General features: G+C 41.5%; 1 protein-coding gene across 1 annotated transcript in view; it reads left to right on the top strand.

The window, feature by feature from the left end:
• CPED1 (cadherin like and PC-esterase domain containing 1) overlaps nucleotides 1-17,536 on the top strand; it is a 221,739-nt gene that overhangs the window by 35,590 nt on the left and 168,613 nt on the right. The window lies entirely within an intron of this gene.

Below are 17,536 nucleotides of genomic sequence, written 5' to 3' on the forward strand. Positions count from 1 at the left end.
ATTTGAATTGGAAAAGTTCAGAAAAAGTCAAAAAAAAAGATTGGGGTATGGAAGGGCTGCCATATGTGGAGAGATTAATAAGACTGGGACTTTTCACCTCAGAAAAGAGACAACTAAGGGGGGATATGATAGAGGTCTATAAAATCATGACTGGTGTGGGGATAGTAAATAAATAAGCAAGTGTTATTTATGCCTTCTCATAACACAAGAACTAGGGGCCACCAGAAATGAATAGGTAGTAGGTTTAAAACAAACAAAAGGAAATATTTTTTCACACAATGCACAGTCAATCTGTGGAACTCCTTGCCAGAGAATGTTGTGAAGGCCAAGACTATAACAGGATTCAAAAAAGAACTAGATAAGTTCATGGAGGATACGTCCATCAATGGCTATTAGCCAGGATGGATAGGAATGGTGTCCCTAGCCTCTGTTTGCCAGAAGCTGGGAATGGGTGACAGGATGGATCACTTGTTCTGTTCTTTCCCTCTGGGGCACCTGGCACTGGCCACTGTCGAAGACATGATACTGAGCTAGATGGACCTTTGGTCTGACCAGGTATGGCCATTTTTATGCTCTTAGGGGTCGATAATATTAATAAGAAGCAGGTTTAAAACAATAAAAGGAAGTATTTTTTCCCACAATGCACAGTTAATCTGAGGAACTCATTGACAAGGAAATTGTGAAGGTCAAAAGTATAACTGGATTTTAAAAGAATTAGATAAGTTCATGGAGGGTAGTTCCATCAATGGCTATTAGCCAAGATGATCAGGGACACAAACCCAAGCTCTGGGTATCTCTAAACCTCCAACTGCCAAAAGCATCTGGCATTGGCCACTGTCAGACAGGATACTGGGCTAGATGGACCATGGATCTGACCCAGTGTTGCTGTTTTTAGGTTCTTCTGTAGTATATTTTTCAACATTAACCTTATTCAATATATGAATCAAAGCCAGGGCTCTAGCGTGGACTTTGTAAAGAGCCTGACAATGTTCTGTTAAACATATACATTCTTAAAGCGCCATATACTACATTTACTGATAAGGATGTTTATTTTTCTTAAAATATTAAGTCCTCCATTGAACCATGTTTATTATACTCTCACAAGCTGTAATTTTAAAATAGAATACTGAATATTTTAATATTCTATTGAAAATCATGTAAAAAACCCTGGATGTGTATATGGATGTAAAGCTGGCTTTCATAAATAGATGTTAAAAAAAAGAAAAAACTTGTTTAACTTATTTAGAAACCAGTACCTTTGAGTTATGCATGGTGTTTCTCAGCTTTCTGGAAAAGTTTATTTATACAGAAAGCCAACTTTAATGAAAGTAATGGCAACCAGTAACAAAAAATAACTAATTATATCAATCAGTCTTTGCAGACAACTCTCCTGTCACCGTGCCTTTGTGGGTCACAACTGAGAATACCAAATTCAGGACAAACTGATGAGAAATACGGCAGATACCCCCCAAAACTGGTGGTTATTTTCCCATAAGATATACCAAACCAACAACAAAAGTAAACTTCTGTTTCACCACACTGGCTAACAAAAAGTCAGAGAAGCAGTTTCGTTAGGTATTTCAGTCCTTGTATCACCACCAAAAACACTAGACTTAAAGATGAGTGGTTCTTTAAAAACAATTTCATCAAATAAAAGGACCAGCCACACACTCAGGTCAATATACAAATCGGATCTTACCCAATAGTTATGCCATTGCCAGTCCTTTAGTATCTAAAATCTAAAGGTTTATTTATAAAAAGAAAGAGAGAAAGGTGAGAGTTAAAATTGGTTAAAGGAATCAAATAAATACAATAATTGCAAAGTTCTTGGTTCAGGCTTGTAGAAGTGATGGAATAAACTGCTAGCTTGTTAAGTCTCTGGCTGCTTCCAAATCATTGGAAGGGCCTTAGTTCCTTGGTTAGAATGCGCCCATTAGTGTAAGTTCCTAGTCCAGAGGTTTGAGAAGGAAAGAGGCAAAATGGAGATGTTTCCAGGGCCTTTTATAGCTTCTGCTAATTGAAGAGAAATCCATTGTTCTCCTTGTAGAAAATTACAGGTAGCAAGATGGTGTTTGGGATCACATGGGCAAGTCACATGTCCTTGCATGATTTTCCTTAGTCACTGCAGAAGCCATCTCCTATACTCCAGATGGAACAGTCACAGGAAAGTCCATTCATTAAGTGTAGATAGGCGTCTCCCATGGTCCATTGTGAGTTAAGTGTTCCTTGATGAGCCACTTAATTTGAATAGTCCCTTCAAGATGTGCAGTCTAAATACCTTGTGGGCATTACCCCAGGAGCAAACATATTTGAAATACAGGTATAGGGCCATTGCTCATAACTTCAAATACAAAAATGATACATGCATACAAATAGCATAATCATAATCAGCAAATCATAACCTTTCCATAGACACCTTACTTGACATAATTTGTACAAGATTTGTTGCAATTATATAACAGTGATAGCAACAATGATCTACATGGTCAATTTTAATCAGTTAATGTCGCAAACTCTCCAAACATGGAAATATCCACACACAAAATGGTGTGGGGGGGAAGATTTGGATCTTTATTCAATATGCAGACAAAGTATATTTACTTGCAAAAAAAAAAGAAAAGAAAAAGCACACCTGTCCATTTTAAAAAAATATATTAAAGTTAGACAGACAAACCTGGTTTGATAAATATGAGTAAAGTCAGTGGTTTTACTCAATTAATAAAATCACTAGAAACAACACATCCTGGATGGTGTAGGAGGCTCACTCCATATGTGGTAAACACCCTGTTAAATAGAGAGATTTCATGACTATCTTGCTACCTATTGTTTCCCTAAACAAAAAGATACGTTCACTATTGTAATGATTATCGTTTTGTTTCTGGTATTTATATGGCAATGATTAGTAAGCCTGTTAAAACTTTCTAAATAAATAGTTATATAAAAAGAGATTTAATGTTTAATTAACTACAACTTTTACAAACATTTGTTTAAATGGAATGTGCTGTTTTTTTCTGTGTTACATAAAGTTGTAAGATGAATCTGGCAGACATGCAGTCATTTTTGGTCTGACAGTTAAACTACAGTTCTGTTGATCCTGTTTTGAAAACAGGATGTTTGTGTATAATGGGATGTGAAGATAGTATCTTATTTTCTTTTCATAGGAGCAAATCATGATGTCTGCTGTAACTCATATTTCTTTTCTTTTCTTTTTTTTAACTCTAGGACGGGGGTGGCCAACCTGTGGCTCTGGAGCTGCACGTGGCTCTTCAGAAGTTAATATGCAGCTCTTTGTATAGGCACCGACTCCAGGGCTGGAGCTACAGGTGCCAACTTTCCAAAGTGCAGGGGGGTGCTCACTGCTCAACCCCTGGCTCTGCCACAGGCCCTGCCCCCACTCCACCCCTTCCCGTCCACTCCCCTGAGCCTGCCGTGCCCTCGCTCCTCCATTGGTAAATTCCATTGGCTCCTTTGCAGGCTCAGGTTGGCCACCCCTGCCTTAGGAGATTGATATTTGACATGCTTCTAATTGTTAGTACTCCAACATAAAATAACCAAGCAAAAATGAGACAGATTCCTAGATATTTCACATCTTATTTTTGAAAGGATCTCAATCCAGGCTTCAATTTTACAAGCACAATTAGGTGATCATTGGGACTTTTTCCTTTTCCTTTAATATAAAATGAAATGTCCAGTCTGCCTCTAGTTATCAAGCAGTTATCCTCCCAGAAATGGCTGAAAGTTGAGAATGAAAACATACATCTTTCACCTGGCACTTTTCAACCAGAACTCCATCCTGATGGAGGTGGAAAAGGGAGCCAGCTTTAGGAAATTCTGCAGTTGTCCAAATATGAAGAAAATCCCAGGCAAATAGTATAATATAGATTTGGGTGATGTTCCAAATAGCCAGCTGTCTACCTCACTGCCTGCATACTTCTAGAGAGTTTGAAGATCACCTGATTTACAACATAAACATTATAGCCCAGATGGGATATTATGGAAGAAATATTGACAAAGTCACTCGTTCATAGCTCTATTCAGATCAGTGGAAGTTTTGCTATTTACCTCCATTGGTGAAAGATCAGTATCTAAGTTTCATTGAAAATTCTTCAGGGATGATTTTACTATAAAACCACGGAGTTCATATTCTATGGAAAATATGTATGTGGAAATAGCATCTACATTGCATAACTTTTGCATAAACAACCCCCCAGAAAGATAGTTCAGAATGACAAGGAGGAGAGAATAAACTTAATTTAAAAATGCAACTGGGGAATGTAAGAAAAAAAGTAATACAAAACTGGGGAGTTGTCTTTGTATTAGCCAACTCCAACACTTGTGTGTAACCTTGGTATAATCATTTGGCCATCTGGGCCTGAGATTTCTTATCTGTAAAATGGTGATAATGATACTTGTCTACTTCACAAGGATATTATGTGGCTTAATTATTTAATATTTGTATATTGGTTTTATGATGCATTATGCCAATATTTTTATAAAACATTATTTGCACAACCATTATCTAGGGTTGCCACAAAACCATTTTATACTATCTTGGCTTCTTGTAAAAGTGATAAAGTAGCCAGCTTTTTGTTTTGAATCAAATAAAAATTAAGATAATGTATATGAATAAAAAAACCCACAGACCGTGGATGTTATTTATCACTGGAGATCCTCTGTACTCTCTGGGAGGTGCAGTTTTCTCATCTTTGGGGCCTATTCCTTCTACCATTGAAGTCAGTTGCAAACTTTCATTGCCATTACTGGCACGTTCTTAGTTTCTTTCTGGAGAATAGTATCTTATTGATAAATGCTGTGCAGAAAGTAGTTTGGGAATGCCAATATGCTAAGAGCATACCATAGTAATCTGAAGGTGTTGAGTATCAGGACAGAAGTGGAATACCAGAATTGAGTGTTTGCCTTGCCCTGATGTCTTTGCCAGTGATTCACTGTGGAATGTTTGCCTTTTATTTGCAATGAAATTCCTCTACAGCTCACAAAATATTTTTCATATCCGTCTTAATGTAATGATGAGTTCACAGATTAGTCAATGGTAGAGGCTACAGCTCAAAACAGACATCTCTTGAATATGAAAATTCATTGTTCAGGTGATATAGGGACAGAGAAGAATTGGGTTCCAGGCCTGAGTGCCTCAGCTAGACTCAGTTGTGGCTTTGCCAGAAGCCCTGAGCAAGAGTCAATATAGAGATGTGCTGGAGCAGATCAGGAACTGAATTGTGAATCCTCTTGCTCTGGGGGAGTAAGTAATCTGTGCCAGTCCTACACCAAGCACAGTACAGTAACTCTTCACCCAACGTTGTAGTTATGTTCCTGAAAAATGCTACTTTAAGCGAAACGATGTTAAGCGAATCCAATTTCCCCATAAGAATTAATGTAAATGGGGGGATAAAGGTTCCAGAGACATTTTTTCACCAGACAAAAGACTATATTTGATCTATTTATGTGTATATAAACTTATACTATGTGTGTGTGTATATATAGATATATAGATATATATATATACACACACACACATATATATACATAGTATAAGTTTTAAACAAACAAACTAATCCTGTACACAGCAATGTTGATTGTGAAGCTTGGTTGAGGTGGTGAAGTTAGAAGGTGGGATATTTCCCAGGGAATGCCTTACTGCTAAACGATGAACTAGCACTTGGCTGAGCCCTCAAGGGTTAACACAACACACTGTGTGTGTGTATGTGTGTGTGTGTGTGTGTGTGTGTGTGTGTGAGAGAGAGAGAGAGAGAGAAAGAGATGCACATTGCCCCTTTAAGTACACTGACCCCACTCTAAGTACATTACCTTTTTAAGTAGATCAGCAAGTTGAGACAGCAGCTGCTGCTCCATCCTGAGCCCTGTCATGTCTCCCCCATCCTCTGTGAAGATGGGTACAGGAGCGGGGGGAGGACACCCTGACATTAGCACTCCTCTTCCCACCCTACCTGCACAGCAAGCAGGAGGCTCCCGGCAGAAGCTCCAAGGCAGAGGGCAGGAGCAGCACACACCAGTAGGAAGAGGGACAGCTGAACTGCCCGGCAATTGATAGCCTGCTGGAGGGCTGCTGTGCAGGGAACTTAGGGGAGCTGATAGTGGGGCTGCCAGTCCACCCTAGTTCCAAGCCCCCACTAGCAAGCTCCAATGGGCTGCTTTTTCTGCAAGCAGTGTGCAAAACAGGCAGCTACCAAACAACGTTATAAGGGAGCATTGCACAACTTTAAATGAGCATGTTCTCTAATTGATCAGCAATGTAACAATGAAACAATGTTAACCGGGATGACATTAAGTGAGGAGTTACTGTATGTCCTCAAGTGTGCCAGATCAGCTGGGCTGGGGGACAGGGGAGGTGTTGGACAGAGACGAGGCACCACTCCTGCTAATCCACAAGTGTAGGAGAATGAGTGATCTCTCTCCTGCCATCCATCTCCATCCTCTGACGAACAGAGGCTAGGGACACCCTTCTTACCCATCCTGGCTAATAGCCATTTATGGACTTCACCACCATGAATTTATCCAGTCCCCTTTTAAACATTGTTATAGTCCTAGCCTTCACAACCTCCTCAGGTAAGGAGTTCCACAAGTTGACTGTGCGCTGCGTGAAGAAGAACTTCCTTTTATTTGTTTTAAACCTGCTGCCTATTAATTTCATTTGGTGACCCCTAGTTCTTGTATTATGGGAATAAGTAAATAACTTTTCCTTATCCACTTTCTCAACATCACTCATGATTTTATATACCTCTATCATGTCCCCCCTTAGTCTTCTCTTTTCCAAACTGAAGAGTCCTAGCCTCTTTAATCTTTCCTCATATGGGACCCTCTCTAAACCCCTAATCATTTTAGTTGCTCTTTTCTGAACCTTTTCTAGTGCTAGAATATCTTTTTTGAGGTGAGGAGACCACATCTGTACACAGTATTCGAGATGTGGGCGTACCATGGACTTATATAAGGGCAATAATATATTCTCAGTCTTATTCTCTATCCCCTTTTTAATGATTCCTAACATCCTGTTTGCTTTTTTGACCACCTCTGCACACTGCGTGAACATCTTTAGAGAACTATCCACGATAACTCCAAGATCTTTTTCCTGACTCGTTGTAGATAAATTAGCCCCCATCATGTTGTATGTATAGTTGGGGTTATTTTTCCAATGTGCATTACTTTACATTTATCCACATTAAATTTCATTTGCCATTTTGTTGCCCAATCACTTAGTTTTGTGAGATCTTTTTGAAGTTCTTCACAATCTGCTTTGGTCTTAACTATCTTGAGTAGTTTAGTATCATCTGCAAACTTTGCCACATCACTATTTACCCCTTTCTCCAGATCATTTATGAATAAATTGAATAGGATTGGTCCCAGGACTGACCCTTGGGGAACACCACTAGTCACCCCTCTCCATTCTGAGAATTTACCATTAATTCCTACCCTTTGTTCCCTGTCCTTTAACCAGTTCTCAATCCATGAAAGGACCTTACCTTTTATCCCATGACAGCTTAATTTACGTAAGAGCCTTTGGTGAGGGACCTTGTCAAAGGCTTTCTGGAAATCTAAGTACACTATGTCCACCGGATCCCCCTTGTCCACATGTTTGTTGACCCCTTCAAAGAACTCTAATAGATTAGTAAGACACGATTTCCCTTTACAGAAACCATGTTGACTATTGCTCAAGAGTTTATGTTTTTCTATGTGTCTGACAATTTTATTCTTTACTATTGTTTCAACTAATTTGCCCAGTACCGATGTTAGACTTACCGGTCTGTAATTGCCGGGATCACCCCTAGAGCCCTTTTTAAATATTGGCGTTACATTAGCTAACTTCCAGTCATTGGGTACCGAAGCCGATTTAAAGGACAGGTTACAAACCTTAGTTAATAGTTCCGCACTTCACATTTGAGTTCTTTCAGAACTCTTGGGTGAATGCCATCTGGTCCCGTGACTTGTTAATGTTGAGTTTATCAATTAATTCCAAAACCTCCTCTAGTGACACTTCAATCTGTGACAGTTCCTCAGATTTGTCACCTACAAAAGCCAGCTCAGGTTTGGGAATCTCCCTAACATCCTCAGCCGTGAAGACTGAAGCAAAGAATCCATTTAGTTTCTCCGCAATGACTTTATCATCTTTAAGCGCTCCTTTTGTATTTTCATCGTCAAGGGGCCCCACTGGTTGTTTAGCAGGCTTCCTGCTTCTGATGTACTTAAAAAACATTTTGTTATTACCTTTGGAGTTTTTGGCTAGCCGTTCTTCAAACTCCTCTTTGGCTTTTCTTATTACACTCTTGCACTTAAGTTGGCAGTGTTTGTGCTCCTTTCTATTTGCCTCACTAGGATTTGACTTCCACTTTTAAAGGAAGTCTTTTATCTCTCACTGCTTCTTTTACATGGTTGTTAAGCCACGGTGGCTCTTTTTTAGTTCTTTTACTGTTTTTCTTAATTTGGGGTATACATTGAAGTTGGGCCTCTATTATGGTGTCTTTAAAAGGGCCCACGCAACTTGCAGGGATTTCACTTTAGTCACTGTACCTTGTAACTTTTGTCTAACTAACCCCCTCATTTTTGTATAGTTCCCCCTTTTGAAATTAAAGGCCACAGTGTTGGGCAGTTGAGATGTTCTTCCCACCACCGGGATGTTGAATGCTATTGTATTATGGTCACTATTTCCAAGCGGTCCTGCTATAGTTACCTCTTGGACCAGCTCCTGCGCTCCACTCAGGATTAAATCTAGAGTTGCCTCTCCCCTTGTGGGTTCCCATACCAGCTGCTCCATGAAGCAGTCATTTAAAGTATCGAGAAATTTTATCTCTGCATTTCGTCCTGAAGTGAAATGTTCCCAGTCAATATGGGGATAATTGAAATCCCCCACTATTATTGGGTTCTTAATTTTGATAGCCTCTCTAATTTCCCTTAGCATTTCATCATCACTATTACTGTCCTGGTCAGGTGGTCGATAATAGATCCCTACTGTTATATTTTTACTAGAGCATGAAATTTCTATCCATAGAGACTCTATGGAACCTGTGGATTCGCTTAAGATTTTTACTTCATTTGAATCTACACTTTCTTGTAGTGAGGGGCCTGGCAGAGGCTGCACTCCCTGGGAAGTAAGAAGGCTCTTTATGCCCTCTTTCTCCCTTCCAGGGCATGCAAAGCAGCTTGCAATTTAGCCTGCAGTATCCAGGTACCTTAGCCTCTTCTAAAGGGTGTTTTCTTTCCCAGTCAGAACACTTCACTATAATTTATATACCAAGATTTCAGCCTGAGTTAATGTGTAAATAGATGGTGTTTAGAACTGAGTTAGCTATTTCAGATGTACTAGAACATTGCCTTATGGAAGACTACAGTGGAGTCTCAACAAATCAGATGGAGCATGTAGTGTGAAATCGTGAAAAAGAATTGTGCATAGTTAAAGTCTCAGCTGGCACCTGGAATGTTAACAAATAATAATTATAAACCTCATAATGTTCCTTCAGGCTAATTTCCTAGTTCTCACCACTGAAATAACAACAATCGTTTCTTCATAGTCACTGTAGTGAAATTTGAGTTGATGATACTTGCAGACCTCTAATTTCAGTTGTCAAGTTAAAAGAAATCCAGTTGGAAAGAAGAAGAATCCCTCTAAGTAAGAATTAATTTGAGGGGACCGTTCCCCAGGTGTGAAAAGTTCTTCAGATGAAATTCTTCAGAAGGAAAATAAAATAAAATAAATAAAAAAGGCCAGGCCAGCAACAGTGGGAAAATCTGCAATCCAACAAATGGCATTAAAATCTTTATAAAAGGGATGCAGGCCAAAACCAGTAATGGATAATTTTCACTGGACTGAATTCAGTAAAAACTACACTGGGCGTGTCTTCAAACGTGGACATCCTGTACCCCAGATAAATTGTTCACTTGAATCCCATAAACAAAGTAATTGGGCCTTATGTTGCTGTCTCGTCCACCCCTTAACCTGAAGGCAGGCATCAAAACAGTAATGCAGTCCCTCAGTAACTCTATCTGGTAAGCAGTTTAGGGGCATGAGTAACTGCCCATCCACCCCTTTGTGTGTTGACTTTGCTGCAGACCCGAGGCCTACCTCATAAGAAATATATTTTTAGATTAAAGATTTTAGATGCTTAGATTTTGGCAACCTACAGAAGAATGTGTCCATGCACCACGCTGCTGTGAGCCAGCTCAGTTCAATCTCTGTCATCCACAGGGCAGAGGGTTTTGAGTCCAATCATCTGTAGTTTTTAGGGAACCACTACACGTTATTCTAAAAAAACCAAAACGTTATTTTCAAAGAGAATATCAAAAATGTATGTGAACATCCAATAGGGGTTTAATATGTCAGAGCTCAACACAAATAACATAGAAAAAATGTTTTTTTCTGAAAATTACTTCAAGTCTCATGTCATTCAAATTTGCCTGGAAAATTACCTTAAATGGAGTTGGAGCAGCAGATTTTCTAAAAAACTGAAATAAACTGTTACTGTCTCCTTAGGCTTTTATGGAATCTAAAAGCCTCCAATTTATTTATTTTCTATAACTAGTCTGAGGGGATATGGCCAGGCAGTGTAGGCCTCAAATGTAGCTTTAAAAGAGGGGGAGGGGAGGTTTTAGAAAACCATAACATTAGTAGAAATGTATTCATGTAATTTTTAAACATATATTTCAGTGGAAACAGATTTAAATGCTACTCCTGGGGGGAATACTGCACCACTGTGCAATGCAGAATTTGTGCAGAATTAATGTTCTGTGCAGAATTTCCTTTTCTCCCCACAGAACTGGTGCTGCAAAGCTGCTGGCTATCAGTAGGGGGCCGCTGAACCCAGCTCACAAATAGAAGACACTGCTGGGGAGAGGGGTCAGAGCTTGAGGATTCCCAGCAGCTGCAGTTACCTGCATGCCCTGAAGGAAGAAGGTGGCATACAGGAAACCCATACAAGTCTGGGACCCAGCATCAGGCTGTTTCTTCCTCTGGATTCCTGGGCTCTGGGGGAAGGGCTGCAAAGTGTCTGGACTGGGAGGCCCTGTGGCTGGGCTCTGGAGGGTTGCAGTGAGGCGGAGTGGTTCCCTGCTGCCCCGGAGAGACGAGCCCCTCCAGACACCAGAGTGGGCGGAGCTAGGGAACTCTGAGCCCAGAGGGTCAGGCGTTGCCCCAAAAGTATAAAGGCCTGACCTCAGGGTTTGCTGGGGAAGCAGCCGCCGGGGATGCCAGATGCATCTGGCCTAGCTCGCGATTTGGAAAGCCCAGCGACCTGCAGAAAACCCAAGGACTGGCCCGACCTGCCCCATGCCAGCTGCCCAGAGGAGTTGCCTAGCCTGCCCTGAGCCAGCTACCAGAAGGAGTTGCTAAGTCTACCCCTCGCCAGCTATCCCGAGGAACCCATAGTGCTGGACCCCCCTGAGGACACCACCCTGACCCAGGTAGCTCAAGAGGGGGAGTCTGGAAGTAGCCCAGGAGCAGCCGACCCTAGTCTGGCTGCAGCACTGCCAGAGCCTATGTCAGTGTGTTATGGCCAGGATCCCCACTGACTCTGCAGCGGGTCTTCTGCTGCTGATAGGAATGCAGTGGAGTGGGAAGGCCTGCGTCCCCCCTGCCACCCAACTCATGGGTGGCAGTCTCCCCTCTCCCAGGCCCTTTGGAACCTAGGGCCTGGGTCTACTGTTTATATACTGTTACTGCTCAGGCCCTGCCTGAGGGGCCGAGTGCCTGACTCCCCATTGCCCCACCCTGACCCAGGGACTGGGCTTGCCATTATATACTGTTATTGCTCAGCCCCTGCATGAGAGCTTGAGCGCCTGACTCACCAGTGCCCTGCCCTGACCTAGGCTCACTGTGTTTATTTGTACCTTCACTAAGTCTGTAGAGGAAGACTCCCGCGGCCGGACTAATTCCCCACAAGAGCTATTCCCAAAGGTCGTGAGGTGGTGTGGTTCCCTGCCACCCCAGAGAGAGACGAGCCCCAGCTAGCCTCTCTATGGGGCTGTGTGTCTGGGCCTGGGGATGCCCCATGGCTGGGCTCTGATTGGTAGGGGGCTGGGTGTCTGGGCTGGGGGGTGTCCTGCAGCTGAACTCTGGGAGGTAGGGAGTGTGGGTGTCTGGGTTGTGGGGTCACCCCATGGCTGGGCTCTGGAGGTGGAGGGGTGAGGGTGTCTGCGATGGGGAGTGCCCCAGAGCTGGACTCTGAGGGAGGAGGGGGTGCGAGTGTCTGGGCCGGTGGGGCCCCGTATCTGAGCTCTGGAGTGTGTATGCGGGTGCTTAGCCCCCTAGCTGGGCTGGGAGGGAGGGGGCAGAGAAACAGGAACTGGTTTGTCATAGGGGTTTCTTTAACTCTCTGCTCCTGGAGAATTTTTGTGTGTGTCTGTATTGTTACAGACATAGTTGCTAACAGGTATTTTGAAATAAATTACCAAAATAATTTAAACTGGCATGGTTATATAGTGTTATTTTGACAAATAAAATATGCAGAACTTTGCAGAATTTTTAAATATTGTGTGCAGAAGTTTTAATTTTTTGGAGCAGAATTCCCCCAGGAGTGAAAAAGCAAACATCTTAATGTAAGGCTTCAACTCAAACCCAGCATTATTGTGACAATGCAAGAGAATTCAAAAGTGGAAAGTAATTGAAAACTATAAATAAAAATGTAGCTGGACTAGTCTTTTCATTTTCAAAGCTGAATGAAGTGCAAAAGTAATTAGCATAAAGGATGAACAGTATATTAGATTTTAAACGTTCTTTCATTTTTAATAATCCAAGATGTTGGCAGTAATACAGGGAAGGCAATTTCAAAGTATATGATTTAGATCACACTTTCTCTTTAATTTAAAGCTAATGCTAGCTCGTGTGCATGCATTTTGTATTAAAAATAGGCAGAGGCTGAGCTATGTACCTAACTTGTTAATATGTTATATAGACCAATTTGTACCAATCTGGGCCCGTTTCTGCAGCCATTCCATGTTGAAAATCCTATTGTTTTCTATGGGATCCCATCTGCAGAGTGTAAGGCCTTCAATGTGATTAGCCAAATGTGTTCCAACTCACAAGGCTATAATGTGATAATTGCAAGGCTGGGAGCCAATCAAATTGCTCCATTTTATAAATCCACTTTCAACTTCCAGACTTCTGACATGAACCTCTCCAGTAGGGGGTCCATGGAATCTGTTTGCTTTAACCTTAACAAAAAAAATATCTAGTAAGATTATTTTCTCACAGTACAGAGTCTGACATTCTTGTTCACTTTGACCTATGATACCAGAAATCAAAGCTCTGTAGGAGTCTTTTAAAGCAAATGTTAATGTTTTCATTAGTCTCTGCATTGCTGTTTCCACTAGCTGCTTAATATTTCTCCCACTCTAGAAGCCCTTCTGATCAAAGCATGTTTATTTTTCTACTCAGATTAGTTCTTTATACATCTCTGTTTAATCACCATTTTAGCAGTTCTAAGTGGTCATTTCTGAGTACAACGCTCATGAGAACAATGTCATCTTACTACCACCTACTCTCTGGATGAAAAAGTGGATCTGTATAGTACATCAACAAGATGGAAAACAGGCTATTGTGTTATGCTTTGTATGGCAGGCACCCTGCCTCAGCAAGAATGAGACTAATTAAAGGGGGCCCTGAATGGAAGTTGTAAATACTTATTAACACTGAGCCTGATCCCAACATGTGCTAAGTGTCTTTAATTACCACTAATTCCAGTGGGAATTGAGGGTTAGCACCTTGTTGGATCTGGGACTGAATTAATAACATAAGACCTTCTGAGCCAGTTCCATGCACAAATTTGTGCTGGTTGAACTAAAGGTGTGATGTTGCATCGATGTAGTTAAACTGGTGCAACTTTGTGTGTGGACACTTTTACATTTGTTTAAAACGGGCTTAGAGCAGTTTAGCTTGTCCTTGTTAAATAAAAGGCAAGTTACACTGCCATAAACCAGATTTAAATCTATGGAGTATGTTCACACACAGTTGCAATAGTTTAACTAAATGGGTGCAGCATCACACCTTTAGCTAAAATGGTGCAACTCGTGTGATTAGACAAGCCCTTAAAAAGCCTGATGTAAGTGCAATGTGAGCTTTGTTGCTCCTCAGTCAATGCAGTCACTCTTATACAACCTTTGTCTAAGGGAGAGAGACGAATGCATTCCATTGCTAGCTAACAGGCCAAATGCTGCTCATCCTATGCAAATAGTACCACTGAAATCAGTTTAATGAGGCAAACAGGATTTGGCCAAAGCTTTTTGAAGAAGAAAAGATCTATACAAATATTAGTAGCTTTGTTACTGTTCAGTCTTACTCAGAGGTTTTAAATGATTAAAAAGTTAAATATCTTTTTGAACCCTCTCCTTCAAATACCACCTCAGAACCACACTGTGATGCCGACAGGAAATTGCCACTGGATAATGGTTAGAGAGAGGGCTAGTGTGGAGGTTGTTAATATTCATTTGTTTAAATGACTTGGAAACATCAAGGTTATGCACATATGGCCTGTGTTAACATTGGATCATATTACTGTTACCCTTGTCCTCCCTTCCTCCTTTTCCTGGGTTGTTTGTTAACTCACCTATTGTCTTGCTTTAAATTAGATTGTAATCTCTGAGGTAGGGTCTGTGTCTTCTTGTGTGTTTGTACCATGCCTACCACACCAGCGCCCCATCCCAAATGGGACATTTGGGTGTTGCTGTAATAAAAATTGTAGTAATAACCTCTTCAGTGCCCTGTTGCTTTACACTATCACATGTATAACATAGGGGCAGATCTATGGTCTTGTGTATGTACGCTGCACACCTTCATTTCCCACTGAAGTGTTTGCACGCATGATGGGTGACATGGGACAATTTGCAGCCTGTGAGTGTTCATATTGGATTCTGCTCCGGGGTGAAGCATCTGTAATAACAAATATGTATTTTATTTTTTACCGTAAAACCAAACAAAAACAGTTGGTAAACTGTAGCTGACTAGAGCTTTATTGGAAGGGTGAATGTCATCATCACCTTTTGGTCTGAAGCCAAGATACAGTACTAAATAGACACCCCTTTTGGGGAGTACAGTGTACTCCTTTAGGTAGGTCCTGTTTCAGTTCTGATTGTGCTGCTTTGAAGTAATGCATGCTTAGATGTCTAGTTATCCTAATTGCAAACATAAATAATGGCAGGCATACAAAGCAGAAGCCCAGGTGAGCCTGAAGATTTGTCCCTAAATGTCAAGAACTCTGTTCCTGGGGTTAGAAATGAGTATGGCTGGAGATATCCTCGTCTGAGTCTTTTTTTTGTTTTGTTTGTAAATACATCTCGATCAATCTGATGTGTCCTAAAAGCAAACATTTTGCACTAATAGTATCTTTTTGAGGCAGGGATCAAACTCAACCCTGGCCGGGAGATGTAGCAATATCCAGAGAAGGGGAGATGAATTACATCAGAGATCTGGTAATTCCTACTCCATCCCTTAGTTCGAACACATCTAGACAGTGTTTTATATTCAGTTATAATGATTCATTAAAATGTGTTTACTAGTCAGAGACTTAACACTGTGCTTATCTGGTAATTATGACTGGTGAAGATCACAGTATTAGTTATTAATGCTATAAATCTTCTCTCTAAAACAAAGTATTTCTTAATAAGTTTTTTTGTTCTCTGAGTGTGAGTTTGTTTGTTAGTTATATACGTCCCTGGCGTAGCTACTTATTTTTTTTGTTTCATAAAGGGGCACCTACTCAAGTCTCACACCCAAATTTTACTTACCTGTAATGCATTATTTGTTTTCCTGATGTAGAAATAGTATTATTCTCCAATAATGGATGCAACATAAATAAAACAGGAGCTCTTAAGCTTTGTAGCCCAGTCACTAAAAATAAAAGGAGCTAATTTGCTTTACAATCATGAATGCACATTCTACACACTCATTTGATATTAAATTTGCACCATCTCGCTAACCCTCTCGCAAATCCTTCAACCAGCCTTGTGTTTGGTGGTGGGATCATAGTGGGAAATAATTAATTACATTTTGGGGAGGAAAGGCTGCAAAAAATTGTTATATGGTGTGGCAAATGGCTGGCACTATTATGATGGGTCTCACGCTTTCTCTTCTTTGGGGGGGGGGGGTTCAGGGCACCATTTCTTGCCCCTGAATCAGAATATTAATTGCTCTACTAGTGTCTTTGAGGAGGGGATTGGAGAGGGAGGGACCTGGGCCCGCCCTCTACTCCAGGTCCCAGCCCAGGGGCCCTGAGGATAGTGGTGAACCACTTGAACTGGCAGTTCCTTCCCCTGGGCTACTTCCCTCTCCTACCCATCAGCTTGTGGGGGCTTCCTGCCCTCCCTCTGCAAAAGCCCGGTGCCCCTTACCTAGGGTCTTGGACTTCTTAGCCCACCGCAGCACTCCTCCAAACTTTCCTCTGCTTTCTCTTCAAACTGTTCTCTGCTCCAACCAAACCTTCATGCTCCAACAACCCACACTGTCTGACCTGAAGCAGGGGGTTTATATCATGTGACTCACTGCTGGTACTTTAATTGGCTTCAGGTGCTCTAATTGGCTTCAGGTGCTCTTGTTAATCTATAGCAAACCTTCCACCCCTTGCAGGGAATAAGGCTCCCTGCTAACACTCTTCTGCTGCCCTCTGGCCATGCTGTATCACAATAGGCTGTCACAGGGACCAAGCCTTTGGGTTGACTTATACAAGTAAAGGGTCCTACAGACGGCATGAAATAAAATATATTTAATGTTTCCAACTGTGAAGGTAGGAACAAAAACGAACCTGCACCACAATAGTCACCAAGAGTTTAGCCCCAAATGGCATTAGATTAAGCCAACTCTGGCTTTATTTTCCACCTTTTGATTTCCCTTCTGACTGCCCCTTCTGAGATTCTTGGTTCTGTCTGGCTTCCTGTGCCTCAGGTGCTTACCCATTTACTGATTCTCTGCTCCTGTGCATTCAGCAGGGCTTGGCTAATCTGGTTGTTTTAAAGAGACTGGGCCAGTCTAAATTGCTCAGAATATCTGTGTGAGAAAACATGCCAAAATTTGAGCTGCATATCCAACTCAAAGGGCCAGATGCAGAGATGATGCATAAGGTGGTATAAATTAGACAACTTTAGCTTAGGGCAGATTTACAGTAGAAGCGCTACATCAGTGCAGCTGCACCAATGGTTTATGCCAATGGAAGAGCACTCTCCCATCAGCTTAATTACTCTACCTCCGTGAGAGGTGGAAGCTATGTAGGCAGGAGAATGTAGTGCCAGTGTGGATAGCGCTTAAGTCGCTGTAACTTGTGTCGCTCAGTGGATTGTCTTTTTCACACCCCTGTGCAACGTAAGTTAGATCGATTTAAGCGGTAGTGTAGAACTGCCCTTAGACAGCTTTAGACTTACTTGTACCCACTCTTCCATTGTGTAAGGGAGTGTAAGTTGGTGTAACTTACTGTTCTATCTTCTTCCAAAATCAATGTCCCATCTCTGACACAAGTGTTGCTACCCTGCTGAGTGGTGGCAAAAATCTGGGGTCTTCTGGGTCAGCTTCCCAGTGGGGAAGGAAATCAGTAAC

Source organism: Mauremys reevesii, linkage group 1 (assembly GCF_016161935.1).
Source record: "Mauremys reevesii isolate NIE-2019 linkage group 1, ASM1616193v1, whole genome shotgun sequence".
Lineage (NCBI taxonomy): Eukaryota > Metazoa > Chordata > Testudines > Geoemydidae > Mauremys > Mauremys reevesii.